The sequence below is a fragment of the Elephas maximus genome, chromosome 25, assembly GCF_024166365.1.
Source record: "Elephas maximus indicus isolate mEleMax1 chromosome 25, mEleMax1 primary haplotype, whole genome shotgun sequence".
In the NCBI taxonomy this organism is placed as follows: domain Eukaryota; kingdom Metazoa; phylum Chordata; class Mammalia; order Proboscidea; family Elephantidae; genus Elephas; species Elephas maximus.
The window spans coordinates 28,204,759-28,231,988 of NC_064843.1; the positions used below are offsets into that span (position 1 = coordinate 28,204,759).

A 27,230-nucleotide genomic window follows, 5' to 3' on the forward strand; every position below is an offset into this window, starting at 1 on the left:
CTCTGACCCAGGAACAGCCAGCCCACCTACCTCACTCGTGGTGCCTTGGCTAAAAGGGCTTTGTTTGCACCAAGTTTGCCTGTATATAATAGTAGAATTTTTAAAACTCTACACATATTTTATACTATGTTAATTTCCTTCCAACAGTGCTGAAAGGAAAAGGAAGAAGGTGTTTTCGTGTGTACGTCACATGTTTAATTTACACAATTTAGAAGCAGCATTTGGGCCCTTTCCCCCCTCTTTTTTATTTTGTTGAAAACGTATACACCAAAACATCCGCCAACATAACAACTTTCCATTGACAACTCAATGACATAGATTACATTTTTCATCTTGTGCCACCCTTACCACTATCCACATCCAAAACATCCCACCACCATTAACGTAAACTCAATGCCCCCCAAACAAAAACTTCCCTTTCTGTCTCCCTCATACCTCTCGTAACCACTAATAATCTTTGGTTTCTATATATTTGCTTATTTCATATCAGTGAGATCATACAGTATTAGTCTTTTTGCAATTGACTTATTTCACTCAGCCTAACGTTTTCAAGGTTCATCCGTGTTGTGGCATGCATCAGGACTTCATTTTTCTTTACAGTTGAGTGTATATACCACATTTTGTTTATCCTTTCATCTGTTGTTGGACATTTCAGTTATTTCTACCATGTGGATATCGTAAAAAGTACTGGAATAAACATGGGCATACAGCTTTTTGTTTTCTTTCCTGTCTTACTTCTTGTGGGTATATACCTAAGATTGGAATTGCTGGGTCATATGGTAATTCTATGTTGAACTTTTTGAGGAACCACCAAACTCTTTTTAACAGTGGCTGCACCATTTTACAGTCTCACCAGCAATGGATGCGGGTTCTAGTTTCTCTACAATTTTGTGAACACTTGGTTATTGTCTGTTTTTTTTTTTTTGTTGTTGTTTTTTGCCATTCTAACGGGGGTGGTTAAGAGCTGTGGCTGCTAACCAAAAGGTCAGCAGTTCAAATCCAAGTTGCTCCTTGGAAACCCTATGGGGCAGTTCTACTCTGCCCTATAGGGTGGTTATGAGTCGGAATCAACGTAATGGGTTTGGTTTGGTTTAATGGCTGATGCAGGAGCCCTGATGGCTCAATGGTTAAGTGCTCAGCTGCTAACTGAAAGGTGGCCAGTTTGAACCCACTAGCTGCTCCATGTGGGAAAGATGTGGCAATCTGCTTTCGTAAAGATTACAGCCTTGGAAATCCTTCGAAGCAGCTCTGCTCTGTCCTGTAGGATCACTGTGAGTCAGAATTTACTCAGACGACACAACAACAGTGGCTAATGATGTTGATCATCGTTTCATGTTCTTGTTGGCTATTTTAATATTCTTTTTGGTGAACTGTCCAAGTCTTTTGCCTTTTTTTTTTTTAATTGGGTTGTTTTTTGTTGTTCAGTTGTCTGAGTTTTATATATATTTTGTATATGTTAGGCCTTTATCTGATATATGGCTCCTGAAAATTTTCTCCCAATCAATAGGTTGTGTTTTTCATTTTGTTGATAGAGCCCTTTGATGCGTACTTGGTCCCTTTAATCATAAAACCTAACCCTTTCCCTGGTTGCTTCTTTCAAGCTATGATGGTGAAGTCACTTTGGCAAGGCTTAGAGGGTTTGCTCCATGCCTATGGCAGTAAGAAATGTGTTTACCAAGGCATAGCAAACTCTGAGAGGTGTAGCATGGCCAGCTGGCAGCATCCAGAGGGAGCCAACCCTTTGCTACTGCTGCATGGACATTTCTCCCTTCCTGAATTTAATCTCTAGGGTCAGATTCCAAGTTGTAACTTCAAAGCAATGAACCAGCCAGAGTGGTACTAACTCAGTTCCACTACACTGTTAGTAACCTCTTGTGTGGCCCTTTCTCCAGGCACTACAGGCCTTTTTATTTAGCAGAGAGAGTTTTTTTTCAAATGTCCTCATGCCTTGAATTGGTAAAATGATTATATTAGCGAATTATTAGTTATTCTCCATAAGGAGTGCCATGGATGAATTATGAGCAGTGTTTACTAGATAGAAAAATCAAGGATTAGTTATTGGTTGACATAATAAATTTGCAGGATTCACCTCTACTAACCCATTGGAGTATATGAATAGGTGGTTATTGATTCAAAGCACTTCTGCAGAATAAAGTCCAAACTCATCAGCAGAGCCTTCTACCGTCCGATCTTAAAATTCCTTTTCCAGCCACAAGCTTCCAACCTACCTCTGTCTACATTTTGTTAAGCTCAAGTAGGCTGTCTCTACCATGTACTTTCTAATTACTGAGCTTTATCTTTCCCTTCTCTGACTTCAAGCCCCAGTTCATCAAATGCTACCTTCTCCTTAAAGCCTTCTTCAGTCCTCCGCGGTCATTATTATCAGTCTCTCCCTCAGATGTCCCGAGCCCTTTGTAGCAACTCTCCTGTGGCACACATAACATGCTGCTTCACGGTGCGTCTGTTGACATGATTTTCTCCTCTCCTGGATTATTAACTCCTTGAGGTTTCAGGGACTTGTACATTCATCTTTGTTCCCTCTGAGTATGTAGCATAATGAATTTGCTAACATTGAGTGCCTACGTGTGCCAGCCACTATCAAAGCAATACATCTATATCTATCTATCTACACACATATATATGTATATGCCCTGATGGATGGCACAGTGGTTAAGAGCTATGGCTGCTAACCAAAAAGGTTGGCAGTTCGAATCCACCAGCCACTCCTTGGAAACCCTATGGAGCAGTTCTACTCTGTCCTATAGGGTTGCTATAAGTTGGAATCAACTCAGTGGCAGGGTTTTTTTTTTTTTTTTTTTTTAAATATATATATATATAAAAGCATCTTTAATTGTCACAATAACCCTATGGGAGTGACACTTATCATACCTAATTTACATATGAGGAAACTTAGGCACAGCAAAGTTAAGGATTTTGCTCAAAGGTAATAAGTAGTGGAGCTGGGATTTGAACCTAGGCAGTCAGTTAGGGATCAGGGCTTTCTAATCACTATTTAATACTAGAATAATATACTGTAGTGTCCATGTTCTTCATTGTATGTTATTGTTATTAGGTGCCATCAAGTCGGTTCTGACTCATAGTGACCCTGTGTACAACAGAATTAAACACTGCCTGGTCCTGAGCCATCCTCACAATAGTTGCTCTGTTCGAGCCCATTGTTGAAGCCACTGTGTCAATCCATCTCATTCAGGGTCTTCTTCCTTTTCACTGACCCTCCACTTTACCAAGCATGATATCCCTCTCCAGGGACTGGTCCCTCCTGATAACATGTCCAAAGTATGTGAGATGAAGTCTCGCCATCCTTGCTTCGAAGGAGCATTATGGCCATACTTCCTCCAAGACAAATTTGTTCATTCTTTTGGCAGTCTGTGGTATAGTCGATATTTTTCGCCAACATCATAATTCAAAAGTGTCAATTCTTCGATTGCTTTTTCTTCACCTAGCTTTCACATGCATATGAGGCGATTGAAAACACCACAGCTTCCGTGAGGTGCACCTTAGTGTTCAAGGTGACATCGTTTTTTTTTTTTTTTTTTAACGCTTTAGAGGTCTTGTGCATCAGATTTGCCCAGTGCAGTACATCATTTGATTTCTTGACTGCTGCTGAGTGTTGATTGTGGATCCAAGTAAAATGAAATCCTTGACAAATTCAGTATTTTCTTGGTTTATCATAACGTGGCTTAATGGTCCAGTTATGAGGATTTCTGTTTTCTTTGTGTTGAGGTATAATCCATACTGAAGGCTGTGGTCTTTGATCTTCATTAGTAAGTGCTTCAAGTCCTCTTTGCTTTCAGCAAGCAAGGTTGTGTCATCCGCATAATGCAGGTTGTTAATGAGTCTTCCTCCAATCCTGATGCCCCGTTCTTCTTCATATAGTCCAGCTTCTCAGATTATTTGTTCAGCATACAGATTGAATAAGTATGGTGAAAGGATACAACCGCCTTTCCTGACTTTAAACTGCTCTGTACCCCCTTGTTCTGTAAAACCATAACATTTATCGAACATCAGCTCTATGGCAGGCACTGGGTTGAGTGGTAGGTTTTTTATCTCAGCTGATCCTCATAAACATCCTCTGAGCCACAAGCAGTTATTGTTCCATAGATAAAGAAATTGAGATTCAGAGCTTTGGGGGTTAAGCAACTTGTACTAGGCAGTACTACAGTGTGTGCCTAAGTGTTTACAGGTGAGTGAGCAAATGAGTGACTAATTTCCTATGAATAAACAGGGACATGGTTCTGGAAGAGAACTAACATGTATTGAGCACCTTCCTTTTTTTTCTGTAAGAAAAAAATTTCGAATATACTATCAAGTTGGAAGAATTTTACAGTGAGCAGCCATACACCCACTAGCTGGCTCCGAGTATTAACATTTTATTCTATAGGCTTCCTATTCCTCTGTTAAGCTGCCTGTCCTTTGTATTTTTGGACTCATTTCAAAGTAAGTTACAGGCACCATTATACTTCCTCTTCAGTACTTCAGTATGTATATCACTAAGTAGCATTCATTATTTGTAGTAGTATTTCTTTTGAGGTTGGATTTGTGCATTTCATGGTAGGTAAATTTTACAAGAACGTTTGAGATGGTTTTGACAAATGCATGCACCTGTGTAATCCAAACTCCTACCGAGACATTGTCATCACCCAGAAAGTTGCCTCATGCCCTTTCCCAGTCAGTCCCTACCCTCACCTCCCAGAGGAGTACCTACTATTTTTATGTTGTTTGTTTATGTGCTGTCTTGTTCCAAAAGAATTTAAGGTGACTCACTCAGGTCCATAAAATACAGCAAGAAAACATAAGTGAGAAGTAGGTGGGGAAAAAAGAAACTAAGGTAGGAATATTAAGTGGAGCCAGGAGAGCACCTATAGTATGCCAGGCGCTTTCATAAGTAATATATTACTTAATCTTCCCAAGAAGTATGCATAATTATTTCCATTTTATAGATGGAAAATCTACAAGGTTGTATAGCTAATAAGTAATAGAGCTACTCTTTGATTCCAAAGTCCATGCTTTTTCCACTCCAGCCCCAAAAAGCAGACAACAGGTAAAATAAAAGCTAATTTTAAAATTCATACGGTTTCAAATAATACGCGCTGAAGTATTTGTAAAATTGTGTTACCTCATCTTTTTGATAGTTTGGATGGGGTTCTAAATTAGTCCTACAGTCCTTGCAAAAGGCCTTAAGGTTAAGGTTGGATTTCAGTTATCCTGTGTGGCCTTAGAGATGGAATTTCCATGTTCTTAGCTAGGAAAAAAGGTAACTTTTTCAGGACTGGTGATAAAAGTGGAAAGTCTTGAAATGGTCCCTTTGACTATTATCTGTCGTAGTAACATAAGCAAGGAAACGTCTTATATACGGAAGAGTCTTGGTCAGTTTTTATTTATGGTATCTTTCAGTTCTATAATTTCTATTTGGTTATTTTTTATAACTTTTATTTTTTTGCTGAGATTTTCTATTTTTCATTTGTTTTCAAAAGAATTCGTAATTGCTTGTTGAAGCATTTTTATGATGGCTCCTTTAAAAATCATTGTAAGCTAATTCCAACATCAGACTCATCTTGATGTTGACATCAGTTGATTATCTTTCTCATTCAAGTTGTGATTTTCCTGGCTCTTGATACATTTTGTCTCTTACATTAGGAGACGCTGGTTCTTATTTAAATCTTTTCATTTAGTAGGCAGTCACTCTGTTTAGGTTTGCACGTGGGCTGTGACCTACTTTTGTGGGCTCTGGTTCCAACAACAATTTAATTTTCAGAGCCTTTAGTGCTATTTTGGTCTGCTTGGTTTATCTGGTGCTGCCGAGGCTCACACCGGTCCCTGCTGGTGCTGCCTGAAGGGTGGGGGAAAGAGTTTCCCCAGAACATAGTCCCTGGTGCCTCTCTGTGGGGGAAGGAAGCCTTTATCTTTTGCGGGCTAAAAGTGCTTCCCAGAGGCCCAGTAGGGAGGAAGAATGCTTCCCTGGACTGCTTCTCGTCATCAGGGCTCCTGATCAATCCCCTTTGCTGCTGCTGCCAGCTGACTTGGTGATGTTCGTAGAACTCCCATTCAATCCTGGGGAAAAATGAGCCTACTTGGGCCACCTTCTGTTACTAAATTGGGATTTAGGAAACATTGGGCCTGGATCACCTTCTTCTGTTGGGTGGGGGTCATAAGATGCCCTTTTGCTATGTCACTCTTCCAGTCCTGGAGTCCCTAACCAGTTAGCCTTCCTTTTGCCTACTTTCAGAGTTCTTTGATTGCCTCTCGCATTATTTCCAGGGTTTGTAGTTGTACTTGGCAAGGAGGTGTCAGGAGAAATGGGTTTATACCATCTTGTCTGGACCATGACAATGTTATAGTTAACCATTTGTCCTTTGGATGATTAGGTTTTTTTTAATGGTAAGTGCTTTAGACAGACACTATGGTGGAGACCCTTCCAACAGCTTTGAAATCTTCCCTATTCCACAGACCCATGGGCCTGGGCCTGGTTGGCAGCCCAGTTCAGGCTGTTATTCATCTGTCTTCTGCTTGTTTGGCTGATGATGTCAGTTTTTCATGTCTACTTTAGAAGCAGGCATTTCTTGCTCTTATGCTCCTTGAATGATGCAGTAGTTTGTCACACTTCTTGTACAGTGAAAACAGATAAATTATCACCTTTGTAGGGCCTTTTTTTAGCCTGTCCTTTTGGTCAACATTTCAGGATTTCATGCAGATTGTATTTAATTATGACTTAACTATGAGATATTTAATTTTTTATGTGAATATTTCTGTTTCAGGATGGCAAAACAATGGCCAAGTTCTTTCATAAATTGGTGTGAAGAGATTTTTCAGCATTTTTCATTTGCGAACGAGCAATTTGAGGTCATCTCAGTTCTTCTCCAGTAAATGCGCCTTTAAAAAATCAGAGTGGGAAATCCTTTATGTTGGAAGCCATGGGTCACTTCTTTGTATAATTTTTTAATAATAGTTTTGTACAAATAATTTCAGGTTAAAATTGCATACTATTTATTCCCACCCATTTCCTTTATTGGCTGTGACACACAGGAATTACGCCCATTGCTTGAGTAACCTTTCTGACCTTTTGTTACTTGGCTATAAATTGACTTGGGCCTTTTGCAAAAACACTGTCAGGGGGGAAAAATCTTTTTGTTAGAACCCAGCCAATTCCTGCTTCAGTGCAGAACAGTTTGTTCTCCTGAAGAAATGAGCCAGTTCAGTGAACAGAAAAACATAGCCATAAACTGGCATCGCCAAAAGCTAGCACATGGGCTGTGACCTACGATTGCCCACATTCATTCCACGGAGCAGAGAACTTTAGAAAAGGATGAGGCTCTGGGGAGAGAAATACAGTTCTCAGCTCCACAGGCTTTAGGTAAATGTAATCAACTTGGTAGAGTGAGTTGTAACCACATAAAAAGAGTTTCGTCTTCTGAGCTCCAGAAGTCACCAACTTTTTAACATTACAGATGGGAAGAAAGTAGAATTCTCCCTCTGTCTACTCCCACAGTCCTCTCAGATCATTTTCATAGCATGTATTCCCTGCATTTTAGCTGATCTTCCCACTAGTTTGGAAGCTTCCTGTGTTCAGCAGTACAAACATTTCCTGAGTGGCTGCTCTGTGCCACACCTAGTCCTGGGTCTTTCGCGACCAAAGAAGACATTTATAGTCAATTATGTGAAAACATGAAAAGTAATTACATTACAGTGCAGCCGATGCAGTAATAGAAAAGATGTACAAGACAAATGAAAATAGACTATGTCAGAGAAGTGAAGGCATTTGAATGAGGTGTGGAGACTGTCCAGGAGCTTGCCAAATAGATGGGAAGAGAAAAGTATTCTGGCAGAGAGTGATGAAACAACACAGGAATTCCAGGTACTATAGTGCAGTTGCTCAAGTGTAAAGTGTGACGAGGGAATAGAGTGGTGGACAGTGAAACTGGATGGGGACAGGGACCAGATAACACGTGTCTCAGATGCTACATGGAGGGGTTTGGAATTTACACCTTAGGCCGAGCAGCTGTTTGAGAGCTTGAAGCATGGTAGTAATGACTTGGGCAGAGTTGGGATGGGGGAGAGAGGAGGTGGCAGGCAGTATAACTGCTGAGGTCCCTGCAGCAGAGAGGAGAGGGCCTGTGCTCAGAAACCTTACGCAAAGACCACCTTGCTGACTGGAGATTGGAGGGAGAGAGGAAGGCAGCAAGAAGCCTGAGGCTTCTAAACTCTCAACATGCCCGTCAAAGGTGCTTCCACATATACTATCTCATCTCATTTTCATCAAGCAAAAAAACAAACTAGCTGCCCTCAAGTCGATTCTGACTCATGGTGACCCTATGTGTGTCAGAGTAGAACTGTGCTCCATAGGGTTTTTTTTTTTTTTGGCATTGCAGTCATCTTTATTGTACCCCTGTTAGGCCTTGAATTCATAGGGAATAGGTCCCAGCAGCTCAGGCTCCTTTCCATTGGTTCTCACAAAGTGTGCCTTTCGGGGTAGAGCAGGCTGGCGCTTCAGTTGAACCCAGGTATTTTTTTACCTTTCTCTTTGGCTTCCTTCTTTTTCTGATCATTTTCCTTCACGCATTTCAAGAAGCTATCTCGGCTCTCAGAGTGCTTAATGCGCTCAACACGCACGTTAATTCTCTTAGCAAGAATCTTGCCCTTAACTTGTTTGTTCACAATAATGCCAACAGCATGCTGGGTAACATTGTAGACTCTCCCAGTTTTGCCATGGTAACATTTGTGGGGCATTCCTTTTCGAACAGTGCCCGTTCCCTTGATGTCTACAATATCACCCTTCTTGTAGATTTGCATGTATGTGGCCAAAGGAACAACTCCATGTTTTCTAAAAGGCCTAGAGAACATGTAGTGGGTGCCTCTTCTCTTTCCCTTTGTGTTCGTCATTTTGGCGAATTACTGCAAGATGGTGGTTCTGGCTGAAAGGCTCCGTAGGATTTTTAATGTCTGATTTTTCAGAAGTGGAAACCTACAATGTATACACTGATATGATTGTCATTTTACAAAAGAGAGAACTCTAAGGCTTGGGAGATTAAATACCTTGCCCCAGAGCCACGTGACCTGCATCCAGGAGTAGCCGAGCTCAAACTTAGGTTGACCAGACTGCAGGCATAGTGACAACTGCCTTTGAACAGTACCTGCTGTAACTGAGCCACCCAGCGTTAAGCAACTCACAAAATGTATTCATTCTGTTTATAAAAGTTGATGCTTATAACTAAAACAAAAACCCAGTGCCGTCGAGTTGATTTCGACTCATAGCAACCCTATAGGACAGAGTGGAACGGCCCCATGAAGTTTCCAAGGAGTGCCTGGCAGATTCAAACTGCCAACGCTTTGGTTAGCAGCTGTAGCACTTAACCACCGTGCCACCAGGGTTTCCAGTTACAACTGATAGCTCTACTAATACTTAGATACTAGGATTAATATGTTTAAAGCCTGTTTTTCTTCTTAACCTGACATCCCTTGAAAACAAACATGATTTTATTTCTTTGGATCTTACCATCAGTTTTGGGGAAAGCCTAGCCAAATTGGAAAAAAGTATAAATGACTGAATATACTGCACAAAATGTGACTTTTTTATGTTCACGTGTGTGTGTGTTTAACAACTTATATTAGAGTAACAAACTATGGCTTTCAGAAATTAGAGAACCCATTAGGACTAACTTGGAGTTAATGTGGTAATTTTTAATAAATGTGTGCTTTTAAAGATCTTAGAAAACTTTTTTTTCCAGGTAGCTGTAAGCAAAAATTATCTTCAATCAAGCCCCAGGACAAATTGATAATTCTTAAGTGTTCATTCTACAGGCATGAGGTCATGGATCCCAGGGTTAGGGCCTAGGGGTGGTGGTGGGAAAGAATCAAAAACAAACCTAGCCTATTTTATATCAAAAATATATTCTTGGTTAATGAATCAGCCCCTATTTAGTTACCAACGGGACATACTGCCACATTTGGGACTGGAACATTGAGGTTCCAGCACTGAGGGATGTAATCATGGAAAGTTGCGAGCTGTCTCTCTAGCATCTCATCTGCACCCCTCCTTCGCTTATTTCTCAAAGTGGAACCAGAAATAATGAAAGTTTTTGAAATGCAGGACATGTAGGAAAAGTGTCTGAATCTTAAGGTCAGTCTGCATTACTGCAGCGTCTCTGGTAAAGAAAAAGTTGCTGGGTTTTTAAGAAGTAACTCTTGCTATCTAATGTGACTGAGCTATAGAGCCGTAGCGTGATCCCCTGCCAGCACGGAGTTGAAATTATATATAGCACAGGAAAAGAAAGACAGGCCTGGTTTCCTCAAGTGGCTGCCGAACATAGCGGGAGAAGTGGTTATGTAACGGGGCGTGCTCATTAGTTTTGCCGTAAATTCACACAGCTAGGCCTTAGCAGGTCCTTTGTTCACCTCAGTGTTAGCTCTTGCTTGCTTCCGTGGTAGCTTTGGGCCCGTTGCCTGGCACATAAGGAAATGCTGGAGACACAGAACCAAAAAACACAGCCCCTGACAGTCTAGTCTAGTAATGCAGACAGACAAGTAAGCAAGCAGTGACAACTCACAAGGAGCAAGCATCTGTGAGTACCAGAGCAGAGAGGAGGCACAGCCTGGAGGAACCTGCCAACGAAGCTTGGGGTCATTGCAGTGACATCACTAGGGAGATGCAGGGGGTGCAGACTACACCAAAGTGACTGTCTATAAAGGATCACAATAGAGGGTCTCGAACAGAGCTGGAGAAAAATGTAGAACAAAATTCTAAGTCACAAAAAAAGACAAGACACTGGCCTGACAAAGACTGTAGAAACCCTGAGTGTATGGCTCCCGGACACGCTTTTAGCTCAGTAATGAAGTCACTTCTGGGGTTCACCCATCAGCCAAAGATTAGACAGGCTGATAAAACGAGACTAAAGGGGCACAGTAACCCAGGGCTAAGGACTAGAAGGCAGGAGGGGACCAGAGAGTTGTTAATAGAGAACCCAAAGTTGAGAAGGGGAGTGTTGACGTGTTGTGGGGCTGGTCCAGTGCACAAAACAGTATGTGTACTAACTGTTTAATGAGAAGCTAGTTTGTTTTGTGAAATTTCATCTAAAGTAAAATAATAATAAAAATGTCTATAAAAATATTCCTGTAGTTAGTTATAACAAAAACATTTTTCATAATCCCAGTTTACATGTATCCATATACCTACAAGGCTAAAAATCTATGCTAATTAACTTTTTGAGCCTTGTAATGCGCTCTGGTCATTATTACCCAACTACAGTGAAGCTTCGAATCACCTGGTTTTGTCTGCATCTGCTACAAGCATGTGCTGTTGTTTTCGTTGCTGCCCATGTTTTTATAGTCGCTGATTTTGTCAGATTTCTGGTGTTTTAGCTGCAATATTGTGGTAATTAGTATTTGTGATCCTGTATCAGTAACTTTTTAGAGGATGCATTAGTAATTAAAGGAAAAGGAGTGATATAGGGGAATTATGATTTACCAGTAACGTTAGTACAAAGAACTTTACTAGGGATTCTGTATGGTCTGGTATAGGAAGAGGTTCATGGGGGAGTTGACACCATGAGTTATCACACTGGGTGATACCAACCCTAGTGATGCCACTGGATCTCTGGCCATATTGGGAACCCCTTGCTCTGTGAATGAAGAATTGCTTTCTTCCCTGGGCCTTTTCCTCGTCTATAAAAAGGGTGCTATATTACCCTCTCTATATATAGATATTACAGATGCTGTGAGAATCGAATATAGTAACTTATGTAATGTGCCTTGCCCAGAATTGGCCCTTAGTGGGCATTTTGTAAATATTTATTTTTCCCCTTTCCTCAAATCCCCAGACCCAGCTCTAATTTGTTTTTGCTTTATAGAGAACACAGCCCCCTTTGTCAGCTCTGCCAATCTCTTTCTTGAACCTCAAAATTCTCTCATCTTCACCTTGCTTCTCCTATTGCCTTCCTGTCTCCCAGAAATAAGTATCTTAATTCCTTTCCTCTTTTACTGGGCAACAGCAGCCTAAGACTAAGAGGTGCAGGAGTGGGAGATAGATTGAGAAGGGAAGAACAGCATTGCAGTCACAGACGTATAACAGGTCAGGACTAATCCCGATCCAAGACCCTTCAGATTCTTCCAAATAGGTTTGGAAATTCTAGACTCTTTGGTACCCTGTAGCATTCTCTTGGTTTGCAAGGGTTTGCCATTTCCAAGTTGCTTAGATTTAGAATCCTTTTTCTCTTCCCGTAGATGTTCTACCCCTAGCCTCAGTCCTGTCCAGCATTCTTCCTAAGGGATCCCATCATGGGGCATGTTTGGCTCCATTTTGCCTTAACATAATGAGTCCATTCCTGAGGGGGTTGGTGAGAGGACACCCCAAACACACAGCTGTTCTCCTTTCCTATCTGGTTCTTGGCCTCTCCATCTTACTCTACTGTTTCTCACCCCCCACATCCAGCCAGACCCCAGTCTCTGGCACATCTTAATCCAAGGCAGTGGTTCTCACCTAGGGTTAATTATGACCCCTGGAGGGCATTTGGCAATGTCTGAAGACTTTTTTGAATTTCACAACTTGGAGGTGGTGGTTTTACTGGCATCGAGTGGTAAAGGTAAAGGGCATTGCTAAATATCCTGCAATGAACAGGACAGCCCACCACAACAAAGAATTATCTGGTCTGAAATGTCAATAATGCCAAGATTGGTATATTTACAAAAATGACAGAAAAAAGATATCTGCTGAGGCTGTTCAGTACAACTGAAGACTTCATGGTATTTGGTTCCTTGGTTTGGAGGTTTAGGGTTATGTTTTCATGGGTTATCCCAGTTAATTGGCCTAATAACGTATTTAGTGCTTCTGTTCTACCTCCGAGTTCATTGGGGTCTTAAAAGCTTGGAAATGGCCATCTAAGGCATGATAATAGGTCTCTATTTGCCTGGAGCAACAAAGGAAAAAGGAGGCAGGAATAGGAGGAAGATATGGAATATGTGCCTAATTGTCTTCATGAACAACTCATCCTGTGCCATGAGACCAGAACTAGATGGTGCCTGGCTACTATTACTAAACATTTTGATCAAAGATTCTCTAGAAGAATCCTGACCAAAAAAAGAAAAATGCAGAATAGACTTTCAAATTCTCATGGACTCTAGACTTTCTGGTGCCAAGGGGCTAGATGAACACCTGAAACTATTGCCCTGAGATAATCTTTAAACCTTAAACCAAAAGTATGCCATGAAGTTTTCTTAAAAACCAAACAGTAGTTTAGTGTAACTAGTAAAAAATGTTTGCCTTATGCAGACCCCAAATTCTCATAAAAAGACCAGACTTAATGGTCTGACTGAGACTAGAGGAATCCTGGTGGTCACGGTCCCCAAACTTTCTGTTGGCCCAGGACAGGAACCATTCCCGAAGACAACTCATCAGACATGGAAGGGACTGGACAATGGGTTGGAGAGAGATGCTGACGAAGAGTGAGCTACTTATATCAGGTGGACACTTGAGACTGTGTTGGCATCTCCTGTCTAGAGGGGAGATAGGAGGGTAGAGAGGATTAGAAGCTGGCAAAATCGTCACGAAAGGAGAGACTGGAAGGAGGGAGCGGGCTGACTCATTAGGGGGTAAGTGGGAGTATGGAGTAAGGGTATATAAGCTTATATGTGACAGACTGACATGATTTGTAAACTTTCACCACAAGCACAATAAAAATTATTAAAAAAAAATGTTTGCCTTGATCTTTATGCTCTTTTAAGAACTATCTACATGGGATCAAAGTGACAACAGCAACTTGAAATATTAGGTAGGAAACTTAGAAGACAGTGAGTTTATGTTAATGAGGGAGGGTGAGAATGGTTGCACAACTCAAAGAATGTGATCAATGTCACTGAAATGTACATGTAGAAACAGTTGAATTGGTGTATGTTTGCTGTGTATGGAAACCCTGGTGGCATAGTAGTTAAGAGCTACGGCTATTAACCAAAAGATTGGCAGTTCGAATCCACCAGGCGCTCCTCAGAAACCCTATGGGGCAGTTCTACTCTGTCCTATCGGGTCGCTATGAGTCGGAATCAACTTGATGGCAATAAGTTTTGCTGTGTATATTCTCAACAACAACAAAATAATAATGCCAAGATTGAGAAACCCAGATCTAAGGGTTTCTCAACCCTTTCTTTGTGTCCTCCTGCCTCAATGTCTGTGCTTAGAGGCTTTTCTTGACCTCAAAGTTTCTTCCTTGCTCCCAAGAGATGGTCCCACATCTCTGAAGTCTTCTTTCATCACCTACTCCAGTCGCAGTTGGTGCTCACCCTAGGGTTTACAGGCTGCTTGTACTCATTCACTGCAGCGCTTCACATGCTTTCCCTTATGATCTCCCCACTCCATAGGATTTGTCCTTCTCTTTTGAGAGCAGAGTGAGAACCTGATTGTAATGAGAATAACCATCCAAACCCCAGTTTATATAATAATATTCCAATGCCCAAAACCTTGTCACTAGGAGAGGCAGTGGCTCATAAATGGCATAAGCACTGGATTTCGCATCAGGAGATTCAATCTGGTACCAAACTGTAACTTTCCAGCTCTGTGACTGTAGACATAATTTCTCTGAGTTTCAGTTTCCACGCATGTAAGATAGAAATGGTATGCACTTCCTAGGATTGTTAGAGACTGTGAGGAGATGTTAGCATAGAACCTGGTACACAGTGGTCATTCAAATGTGGGTTGAGTCTGAAAGATGAAGCCAAAGTTCTGGATGTGACCCTGATAATAGGTAGGTAGTTCATAGAGAAAACAGAATTGTTTCTCATTGCCTTGGTAGTTGTTGCTGTTAGGTGCCATCGAGTCGGTTCCGATTCATACCGACCCTATGCACAACAAAACAAAACACTGCCCAGTCCTGCGCCATCATCACAATTGTTGCTGTGCTTGAGTCCGCTGTTGCAGCCCCTGTGTCAATCCACCTCGTTGAGGGTCTTCCTCTTTTCCGCCGACCCTGTACCTTGCCAAGCATCATGTCCTTCTCCAGAGACTGATCCCTCCTGACAACACTTCGAAAGTATGTAAGATGCAGTGTCGCCATCCTTGCTTCTAAGGAGCATTCTGGTTGTACTTCTTGCAAGACAAATTTATTTGTTCTTCTGGTAGTCCATGGTATATTCAACATTCTTCACCAACACCACAATTCAAAGGCATCAATTCTTCTTTGGTCTTCCATATTCATTGTCCAGCCTTCAGATGCATATGATGCGACTGAAAATACCATGGCTTGGGTCAGGCGCACCTTAGTTTTCAAGGTGACTTCTTTGCTCTTCAACACTTTAAAGAGGTCCTTTGCAGCAGATTTATCCAATGCAACGTGTCTTTTGATTTCTTGACTGCGGCTTCCATGGCTGTTGATTGTGGATCCAAGTAAAATGAAATCCTTGACAACTTCTATCTTTTCTCTGTTTATCATGATGTTGCTCATTGGTCCAATTGTGAGGATTTTTGTTTTCTTTATGTTGAGGTGCAATCCATATTGAAGGCTGTGGTCTTTGATCCTCATCAGTAAGTGCTTCAAGTCCTCTTCACTTTCAGCAAACAAGGTTGTGTCATCTGCATAACCCAGATTGTTAATGAGTCTTCCTCCAATCTTGATGCCCCGTTCTTCTTCATATAGTCCAGCTTCTTGGATTATTTGCTCAGCATACAGATTAAATAGGTGTGGTGAAAGAATACAACCCTGGCGCACACCTTTCCTGACTTTAAACCAATCAGTATCCCCTTGTTCTGTCCAAACAACTGCCTCTCGATCTACGTAAAGGTTCCTCACAAGCACAATTAAGTGTTCTGGAATTCCAATTCTTCGCAATGTTATCCATCATTTGTTATGATCCACACAGTTGAATGCCTTTGCATAGTCAGTAAAACACAGGTGAACATCCTCTGGTATTCTCTGCTTTCAGCCAGGATCCATCTGACATCAGCAATGATATCCCTGGTTCCACATCCTGTTCTGAAACCGGCCTGAATTTCTGGCAGTTCCCTGTCGATATACTACCGCAGCTGTTTTTGAATGATCTTCAGCAAAATTTTGCTTGTGTGTGATATTAATGATATTGTTCTATAATTTCCACATGCAGTTGGATCACCTTTCTTGGGAATAGGCATAAATTATGGATGTCTTCCAGTCAGATGGCCAGGAAGCTGTCTTCATATTTCTTGGCATAGATGAGTGAGCACCTCCAGCGCAGCATCTGTTTGTTGAAACATCTCAGTTGATATTCCATCAACTCCTGGAGCGTTGTTTTTTGCCAATGCCTTCAGAGCAGCTTGGACTGCTTCCTTCGGTACCATCGGTTCCTGATCATATGCCACCTCTTGAAATAGTTGAACATCGACTAATTCTTTTTGGTATAATGACTCTGTGTATTCCTTCCATCTTCTTTTGATGCTTCCTGTGTCATTTAATATTTCCCCCATAGAATCCTTCACTATTGCAACTCGAGGCTTGGATTTCTTCTTCAGTTCTTTCAGCTTGAGAAACACCAAGCATGGTCTTTCCTTTTGGTTTTCCATTTCCAGCTCTTTGCACATGTCATTATAATACTTTACTTTGTCTTCTCCAGCCGCCCTTTGAAATCTTCTGTTCAGTTCTTTTACTTCATCAATTCTTCCTTTTGCTTTAGCTGCTCGACATTCAAGAGCAAGTTTCAGAGTCTCCTCTGACATCTGTCTTGGTCTTTTCTTTCTTTCCTCTCTTTTCAACGACCTCTTACTTTCTTCATGTATGATGCCCTTGATGTCATTCCACAACTCATCTGGTCTTCGGTCACCAGTGTTCAATGCATCAAATCTATTGTTCAGATGGTCTCTAAATTCAGGTGGGATATACTCATGGTCATATTTTGGCTCTCGTGGACTTGCTCTGATTGTCTTCAGTTTCAGCTTGAACTTGCATATGAGCAATTGATGATCCGTTCCACAGTCAGCCGCTGGCCTTGTTCTGACTGATGATATTGAGCTTTTCCATTGTCTCTTTCCACAGATGTAGTCAATTTGATTTCTGTGTGTTCCATCTGGCGAGGTCCGTGTGTGTAGTTGCTGTTTATGTTGGTGAAAGAAGGTATTCGCAATGAAAAAGTCGTTGGTCTTGCAAAATTCTATCATTCGATCTCCGGCATTGTTTCTATCACCAAGACCATATTTTCCAACTCTTGATCCTTCTTCTTTGTTTCCAACTTTTGCATTAAAATCACCAGTAATTATCAATGCATCTTGTTTGCAGGCTCGATCAATTTCAGACTGCAGCAGCTGATAAAAATCTTCTATTTCTTCTTTGGCCCTAGTGGTTGGTGCATAAATTTGAATAATAGTCGTATTAACTGGTCTTCCTTGTAGGCTAATGGATATTATCCTATCACTGACAGCATTATAGTTCTGTTAGGATATTAGGATATTCTAGTCTCAGTCAGACCATTAAGTCTAGTCTTTTTGTGAGAATTTGGGATCTGCATCCCACTGTTCTCCTGCTCCCTCAGGGGTTCTCTGTTGTGTTCCCTGTCAGGGCAGTCATCGGTTGTGGTCAGGCACCATCTAGTTCTTCTGGTCTCAGGATGATGTAGTCTCTAGTTCATGTAGCCCTTTCTGTCTCTTGGGCTCATGCTATCAGTGATAGAATAATATCCTATTAGATCTTGAAATGTTCTTTTTGACGATGAATGCAACACCATTCCTCTTCAAGTTGTTATTCCCAGCATATATTGTCCAATTCCAAATGGCCAGTACCCATTCATTTCAGTTTACTAATGCCTAGGATATCAATGTTTATGTGTTCCATTTCATTTTTGATGATTTCTAATTTTCCTAGATTCATACTTCGTACGTTCCAGGTTCCAATTATTAATGGATGTTTGCAGCTGTTTCTTTTTTTTTATAATTTTTATTGTGCTTTAAGTAAAAGTTTACAAATCAAGTCAGTCTGTCACATATAAACTTATATACACCTTACTACATACTCCCATTTACTCTCCCCCTAATGAGACAGCCCACTCCCTCCTTCCAGTCTCTCCTTTCGTGACCATTTTGCCAGTTTCTAACCCCATCTACCCTTTCATCTCCCCTCCAGACAGGAGATGCCAACACAGTCTCAAGTGTCCACCTGATGGAAGTAGCTCACTCCTCATCAGCATCTCTCTTCAATCCATTGTCCAGTCCAGTCCATGCCTGACGAGTTGGCTTTGGGAATGGTTCCTGTCTGGGCCAACAGAAGGTTTGGGGACCGTGACCGCCGGGGTCCTTCTAGTCTCAGTCCGACCATTAAGTCTGGTCTTCTTATGAGAATTTGGGGTCTGCATCCCACTGTTCTCCTGCTCCCTCAGGGGTTCTCTGTTGTGTTCCCTGTCAGGGCAGTCATCGGTTGTGGCCGGGGACCATCTAGTTCTTCTGGTCTCAGGATGATGTAGTCTCTAGTTCATGTAGCCCTTTCTGTCTCTTGGGCTCATAATTACCTTTCGAGCATGGTGTTCTTCATTCTCCATTGATCCAGGTGGGTTGAGACTCATTGATGCATCTTAGATGGCCGATTGCTAGCGTTTAAGACCCCAGATGCCACACTTCAAAGTGGGTTGCAGGATGTTTTCTTAATACGTTTTATTTTGCCAATTGACTTAGATGTCCCCTGAAGCCATAGCCCCCAAACCCCTGCCCCTGCTTTGCTGACCTTTGAAGCATTCAGTTTATTCAGGAAACTTCTTTGTTTTTGGTTTAGTCCAGTTGTGCTGACCTCCCCTGTATTGAGTGTTGTCCTTCTCTTTACCTAAAGTAGTTCTTATCTACTATCTAATCAGTAAATAACCCTCTTCCACCCTCCCCCCCAATAACCATGAAATAATGTGTTCTTCTCAGTTTAAACTATTTCTCAAGATTTTATAATACTGGTCTTATACAATATTTGTCCTTTCGCAGCTGACTAATTTCACTCAGCATAATGCCTTCCAGGTTCCTCCATGTTATGAAATGTTTCACAGATTCCTCACAGTTCTTTATCGATGCGTAGTATTCCATTGTGTGAATTGTTTCTTCTCATTTTGAGTTGTGCCACATCAGCAAATGAAGGTCCCGAAAGCTTTACTTCATCCACATCATTAAGGTCCACTCTACTTTGAGGAGGCAGCTTTTCCCTAGTCATCTTTTGAGTGCCTTCCAACCTGGGGGGCTCATCTTCCAGCGCTATATCAGACAGTGTTCAGCTGCTATTCATAAGGTTTTCACTGGCTAATGCTTTTCAGAAGTAGGCTGCTGGGTCCTTCTTCCTAGGCTTAGTCTGGAAGCTCAGCTGAAACCTGTCCTCCATGGGTGACCCTGCTGGTATCTGAATACCAGTGGCATAGCTTCCAGCATCACAGCAACATGCAAGCCCCTACAGTACGACAAACTGACAGACACGTGGGGCTCCTTGGTAGTAGCAGCCTTAATTTCAGGTAGCCACCTCACCATTACACCTCATGAGAATGAGTAGAAGACCTGCCAGTGCTGGCTCATAAAATAATCCTGGAAATGGGGAACTCCCACACACTCTGACACCCACTGTTTATGAATGGAGAAACCATTTCTCCCTCTCTTAGAACACCGGGTCCCAAAACCATACCATGAAGGTTGGGAGATCTGCCCTGACCTAAGGTAAACAGAAGTCAGCTGCTTCTGTGGGATTGCTGAGGCATGAGAGGGACACCACCTCCATCCACTCCCACAACTTTTTGGTACATGGAGACCAACTTTAAAAATGGAGCAGCAGGGGCAGTGTCTGACCTTTCGTCTAACTTCAAAAGGGGGAGAGAGAATCAAGATCAACAGCCCAAGGCTGATTCCTACGAGGCAGAGGTCAGACATACCTCCTCTCTCCAGCCTTTTCACCAATTCTGACACCACCTGTCCTTCCCATGGCACTTTCTAGTTCTCTGCTGGGTTTGATAATTTGTGGCAACAGCCACACAGAACTCACAGACTATACTTACAGTTTTGGGGTTTATTAGGGAAGTAACAGGTTACAGTTCAGGTTCAGGAATGGTCAGGATACGGTTCTTTGATCAAGACAGCTTCTTTTGAGCCATGCCTGCAGGCACACTTCTCTCTGGCCCCTCAGCCTCTCAGTCCATCCTCTGCCCTGCTCAGCAAGTGTTATAAAACTTTTTTGGTTCTGCTGATAAGTGTCCAAAGGCACCCCACTCCGCCAGTAAGCTTTGGCTCAAAGACGCTCAGCTCTACCTCCCTGGGTTGGCAAGCCTAGCTTCACTAAGTGCCTGGAGGCACACTACTCTGCCAGCAAGCCTCTTGCCTGAAGGCACTCAGCTGTCTCACTCCGTGGGTCAGGGTGCCCACCATGCTGTTTCCTACTAGACTCCTGCCGCTGCTGCCACCTTTCTCTGCCACTGCTTCTCGCTATCTTTGCTGTTACAGCTCTTTGTCTCCTGGTTCCAGGAGCTTCTCAGCACAGGGATCCTGGGTCCAAAGGATCTGCTCCACTTCTGGCTCTTCTTTCTTGGTGGTGGTGAGACCCTCCCTTCCTGCCTCTGGGATGACTCATTTCAAGCCCAGGAGGGTGACAAAACTGACCATTCCCCTCATTAGGGTTCCATATACCTTATTTGCATGGTCATACCCAATCATCGTGTGGGAGTCACAAAGACTATGGCTAGAAGGGCTGTATTAAGTCATTTGCTGCACCACACCAACACAGAGGAAGTGGTGTTATATTTTGTCCAGATATTATACATTTTCCTCTCTTCACAGTACTAGAGGTTAGTGACAGTTGATCCTGTGGGCAAAGGCAATTTTCATATGCCCTTAGGGCTAGAGTTATAAAAATCACAGGAATATTAACAGTGGAAGTACCAGCTAGTATCTGTCAAACTCACTTCCTCTATATATGGTCCCATTTCCAGAACAGAGGAATTCTTTGCACATGAGGGAAAGATCTTCATCCATTGTTGGGGATAGCTTTGAAACGTTCCAAGGCCTACAGAAATGTCACTGGATTTCATTTTTATTAGCGGCTAAAGAATGAAGAAATATTACGTGAGTAGGGCACGGTTCAGAGGACAAAGGACAAGACTGTATGATTGCTTAACTGTCAGCAACAGGACTGAACACGGCTAACTGCAGCAGATGAGAGCTCCTCGCTGTACCATCTGCCTTCTTTCTCCTCGGAATGCTAAGGCACTTAGCCCTTCACTTTAATATAACCTCATGTACTGTTCACTTTTACAGTATGTTTCTGTCTGTTTTCTTACCAGCCTGATATGTTGTGGGGTTAGGAGCACAGGCTTTGGAATCAGAAAGACCTAGTTTGAATCCCAGCCATCACCTGCTACTTGTGTGACTTTAGTCAAATTGCTTAGCCACGTAAGTTTTGGTTTCCCAATTTGGAAAATCAAGCTGATGATACTTAGCACAGAGAGTTATTGTGAAGATTAAATTCAATGAGAAAACAAATGTGAAGCAGTTGGCACAGTGCCTGACATAGTAATTTTGTTGTTAGTGGTGGTTATACTCCTTGAGGGCAGATACACTGTAGCTTTGAATTCTTCTATTTCCCCCCATATTTCTTAGCACAGAGCTGAGTATCTAGTAGCATTGGAATGATTTTTTCTTTGAAATAAGTGACAGGTACACACATGTATACAAAAAACACATGCTCAAAGGGTAATCTAATGACAACCAATAATTTGAAAAGCTCTAGAGGTCATGTTTTTCAAGTGCTTTCGCTCACTTTTAGAAACTTGATACCCAAGGGAGCCTGAAGTAAGTCAGTTCCTATTCTTTGCACTAAGTTAGAGCATTTGAAAGGAAAGCATCTGGGCCATTCATCTCAGCCCTTTATCAAAATAACTTCTCTTGATTATGATTTCCTATTATATCCTCCTCCTTTCTGGAGGATCAATGTAAGAATTGCCTGTTTGAGTGTTTCACTGTATCTTTCCAGACTAAGCCTGCTGTCCTCAACTTTACCCATTTTCCCTTACACAAAGTTTCAAGACATGTTTTTCTTGAGTTTACCTCTAAGAGACTTTGTCTATATGAATTAACATTCATCTTCATCAGATGATAAAAATGGTATCGCTCAAAATACATTTCCATGTTTACTGTTGCTATCAGGCATCTCAGTTAAACTCAGTGCTGAGGTGAAGGATGTCAGACGTATTTATTTCTGTCCTCCCTGTAACATCTCTTCTACCTCCTTACTCCGTCCCTTTTTAAAACTTCATCACGCTTTAGGTGAAAACTAACAGTGCAGATTAGTTTCTCATTCAAAAATTTATACACAAATTGTTTTGTGACATTGGTTGCAATCCCTGCAATATGTCAGCACTCTCCCCATTTCCCTTTACACCCCAGATTCCCCGTGTCCATTCTTCCAGTTTTCCCGTTCCTTCCTGCCTTCTTGTCTTTGCTTTTGGGCAAGTGTTGTCCATTTGGTCTCATAGACTTAATTGAACTAAGGAGCACGTTCATCACATGTGTTATTGTTTGTTTTATAGGCCTGTCTGATCTTTGGCTAAAAAGTGGACTTCAGGAGTGGCTTCAATTCTGAGTTAGCAGGGTGTCCGGGGGCCGTAGTCTCTGGAGTTCCTCCAGTCCCTGTCAGACCAGTAAGTCTGGTCTTTTTTTGTGAATTTGAATTTTGTTCTACATTTTTCTCCCACTTTGTCTGAGACCCTCTATTGTGATCCCTGTCAGAGCGGTCAGTGGTGGTAGCCAGGCACCATCTAGTTGATCTGGGCTCAGGCTGGTAGAGGCTGTGGTTCATGTGGTCCATTAGTCCTTTGGACAAATATTTTCCTTGTGTCTTTGATTTTCTTTATTCTATTTGCTTTATTCTCCTTTGCTCCAGATGGATGGGACCAATAGATGTATCTTAGATGGCTGCTCATAAGCTTTTAAGACCCCTGACGCTACTCACCAAAGTAGGATGTAGAACATTTTCTTTATGAACTATGTTATGCCAATTGATCTAGATGTTCACCAAGACCATGGTCTCCAGCCTGCTGCCCCAGTAACTTGGTCCCTCAAGGTGTTTGGATGTATCTAGGAAGCTTCCATGGCTTTTCTTCAGTCAAGTTGTGCTGACTTCCCTATATCAGACCCCGTTGCTGTAGAGTCAATTCCGACCCATAGCGACCCTGGAAGACAGAGTAGAACTGCACCATGGGGTTTCCAAGTAGTGGCTGGTGGATTTGAACTGCCAACCTTTTGGTTAGCTGCCAAGCTCTTAACCACTGTGCCACCAGGGCTCCTCCCCATATTGTGTATTGTCTTTCCCTTCACCAAAGTTAGCACTTGTCTACTGTCTAGTTAGTGATTTCCCCTACCCCGTAACTGTCAAAGATTGTTTTTTTTCTGCATGTAAACCTTTTCTTGAGGTTTTATAATAGTGGTCTCATACAATATTTGTAGTTCTGTGATTGACTTATTTCACTCAGCGTAATGCCCTCCAGATTCATCATTGTTCTTTATCTTTGCATAGTATCCCATTGTGTGCACTGGGTACTGGGATACCCTAATTTGTTTATCCATTTGCCTGTTGATGGGCACTTAGGTTGTTTCCGTTTTTTTTGCTATTGTGAATAATGCTGCAATGAACATGGATGTGCGTATGTCTATTTGTGTGATGGCTCTTATTTCTCTAGGATATATTTCTAGGAGTGGGTTTGCTGGATCGTACCCAGTCCTTTTATAGCAAACAGCAGTGTTTGTTTTTGTCCTCTGGAGGAGGGGGATTGATCCTACCTCCAGCTCCAGGGCTGGGTCTCCATTGTTTTAGTCCAATCAGGTAACCCCATGCTTGTTGCCACAGTTATTAACCCTGTGGCAGTAAGTGCCAAAGGTGTTAGTTCAGGCTGTTAAAATTTTCCTGAAGACTTTGGAAAGAAGTCTCCTCAGTCTTCTGATAGAGTCCCCCAAAGTCAGCCCTCTCTCTATCACATGGATGGTGTGGGCATATAAAGCCTGGGACTGCTGTAGCCATCTTGCCATGAGGAAAGCTGCCCCAAGGATGCAGGTAACAAAGTGAGAGAAAGGAAACAGGCTCTTGTTTTTGTCATAGAGTAACTAAATCAAACCTAACCTAAAGCCACCCAACCTCTGGACCTTCAGCTTACATGTGCCAATAAACCCTCTGTATTATGTGAGCTAGTTTGAATTGAATTTTGTTACTTACACCTTTGAGTCCAATAATTTTATTTAGGTGGCTATGTTAAGGTTCAGCTTAACTTTTTAGGCACTGCCTCTATGAGTTCTGAACTCATGCAAAAAAAAAAAAAACATTGGATGTTGAGTTTGCTTAAGTATTAAGGGGCCCAAGCTGAAGTTCAATTCCTGTGCAACAAATTGGTTAATTGGGTGGGAACACTTGTAATTATCGGCCCCCTTTTTGCTAGCAAAGCAAGACACTGCAGGGAAGCTCCTTTGAGTGATGTGGTTACTGGGTGACCACTGCGTGCACATGGCCATTGGTGAAACTGAGTGGTCCAGTGCTGAGCCCTTACCTCAGAGATCTTGCCAGTCTTTTGGAGAGAAAAGACATGTATAGCAGATATTATATAAGATAGGGTTATTTTATAGGGGGATGCATCGGTAGGCCAGTCTGGAACCTCTGTCTTGGAATTATTCTACCAGAACAGCATCCCGAAGCCTCGTGTTTAATAGATGTCAGTTGCTACTCTTGTGAAATATGTTGTCTGCTAATAGTGCTCACATGCTCTTTCTTTACTGTCTCTCTTCTACCATGGTTCCTAGATCAGTAATTCTCAGCTTCTTTTTTTTTTTAGCAATAAAGAATAGTTTCTGATACCTCCTTCACCCCGGTCATGCCCATGTACACACATACATACACAGTTTGCTGAAAACAAAGCATTACAGGAATTCATAATGGCAACCAGCCTCTCATGGAAAAGAGGCTGCCTGCTGTCTTTGCCCAGGTATATGTGAGCTAGCTGAACTCTATTTCTTTCCTACTAAACAAAGTATACCTGAATGCAAGTGAGAGTGACTTAACAGAAGGACAACCTTGACTTGCCTCCTAATTTGTTTTTTAAAAAAGTTACCAGCTTTTGTATTTTATGTCAGCAGTGACAACGGCTTGCTGAGCTTCCCAGTGGTCGCCCAGCCCTGCGCGCTGCTTCTAGAATGCCAGTGGGAATGCCAGGCTGAGGCAGCCGGCTGTCTGTGAAGCCCTGATTCTAAGACTGTTCTGCCACTTTCTTGTGACTCTGGAGTCAGAGCACATGGGGCTTGCTGCCAGTAACCCAAAGGGCTGTATTCAAGCAGTGACCTATTTTTACTCTGTAATCGGGTCGTATTTCTCATTTTTCCTCTCAAGGCAGTGATCTCACATTCTTCTGAGTACCCAAGAAGCCAATTCCCTGTTACCTCTTTGGCTTGGTTGTTTTTCAGTTTGACAGTGGTGACTCTTAACAGGGGACAAGAAGATCTGCCCCCTTTCCCCAATTAGGGCGTGGGAGTTGACTGATGAGGATAAAATGAAAGACTAGAAAAGTACACATCAAGCAAGAATGAGCAGTTTATGAGCTAATGTTTTTTGCCATTGAGTCAATTTTCAACTCATAGTGACACCATGTGACAAAGTAGAACGGCCCCCATACGGTTTTCTAGGCTGTAGTCTTTACAGAAACAGATCATGAGGTCTTTCTCCCATGGAGGCACTGGGTGGGTTCGAACCACCAGGCTTTTGGTTAGCACAACGACTTAACCATTGCATGAACATCAGGGTTCTTTATTGGCTGATAGGAGAACAAAGTAAGGTGAACTAGGTAGAGGAGGTGTTTGGGATTATGGGTACAGGGTTCTGATCTTTCAAATCCTAATTGCACATATGAACTAATTCCTTAGTTTAGCCATGAAATATTGTTTGAGCTCCATATATGCTGGGTAATAGAGGCACAACAATAAAAAGATACAACTCTTGCCTTGGCCCCCAATCTTATGTAGAAGGAAGCTTGTACTCGCAATTATGATACAGTGTGGCCAGTGCTACAGGGGCAGGCACAGAGCAAAGCTACTGGTGTCAGTTGGGGGAAAGGGGCTCAGAAGGGTGTTAGAGGAACGCCTGCTTGAGCTTTACAGCCAGACTCCTTGCCTCCTAGTGATCTCACTCCAGCCCCTTCATACAGGGCCAGCTCTGTGGTTTTTGTTTGCTTTGTTTTTTGTTTTGGGGTTGTTTGTTGACACTTAGGTATGTGCTGTATGGGGGTCAGGCTCTTCAGGCATGTTTGTCATGTCTCCCAAGGAGACCTTTGGGACAGGAGGAAAAGTGTGTTATACTGCTCCATTCTCCCAGTGGTGATGGGCTTGGGACCTTTATGCCTAAAAATGATACATATTCCTGTTTTCTCTGCCTGGACAACTCTTCCTCATCCTTTAAGACCTGATCTCACAGGATGTAAATTTTACTCTGATGTCCTTATGAACACCCAGATAGATAGTCCTTCTCTGGTGTTTCCATTGCCTTCTTCCATTTCTGTCTTAGTACTCACTTCCTTGAAATTTTGCTTATCTGTTTATACCTGTATCTCCCTGTCTGTGAATCTCAGACACAGAGTCTGTTTTACTCATGTAGGATACACCAGCTGCTTAGCAATGGTGAGTCACATGCCTGAAGTGTATGTGTCGTGTGAATGAAGTTCCAATCTAGCACCGACATGACTAAAGTTCTGGAGAGGATATCAAGAGTGTCTTGACTGATTCTCAGACTTGCTGAGTTGCTAAAATGTCATTTGTACTTAAAAGGAAGGGAGATGGGGAAAGTTCTGGAGCATATAGCCTCAAAGGATATAAAAAGTGGCATTTTTATATTCAGGAGGCAGAGAGAGTTTGGTAAGAAGGAACCATGACAGAGCAGGGGGGCATGTTGGAGGGAGCATGCCATTCAGCTGTTCCCAACTTTTGCACATAATGTACTCCTGAGCAGCAAGGCAAAATTCAAATTATCTGGCAGACAGCATCATCATACCTTAATGTGAGATGTTTGTGTCTCAGCTGATGTGCCAAAGTCTGAATTGAGCATTCAAATGGTAATTTATCATACACCCTGACCAAATAGGATTTATTCTAGGAATGTAGGGGTGTTCCAACATTAGAAAAGCAATCAGTGTAACACACCACATTAATAGAACAAAGGAAAAAAAAAAAAAAACCACATGGTTATCTCTATGGAATCAGTAAAAGCATTTGATAAAATCCAACACCCTTTCTTGATGAA

General features: G+C 42.1%; 1 protein-coding gene and 1 pseudogene across 5 annotated transcripts in view; one reads left to right on the top strand and one right to left on the bottom strand.

Moving 5' to 3' along the window:
• ZHX3 (zinc fingers and homeoboxes 3) overlaps positions 1-27,230 on the top strand; it is a 130,991-nt gene that overhangs the window by 68,039 nt on the left and 35,722 nt on the right. For 2 of the 5 annotated variants that reach the window (XM_049869972.1, XM_049869973.1), the window contains exon 3: positions 18,081-18,224. The exons of the other annotated variants lie outside the window; for them this stretch is intronic. The gene's annotated coding sequence lies outside the window, so the exon portion shown is untranslated. The remainder of the gene's footprint in view (positions 1-18,080; positions 18,225-27,230) is intronic. 5 annotated transcript variants of the gene reach the window in all.
• LOC126067757 (60S ribosomal protein L21-like) lies at positions 8,408-8,925 on the bottom strand (annotated as a pseudogene).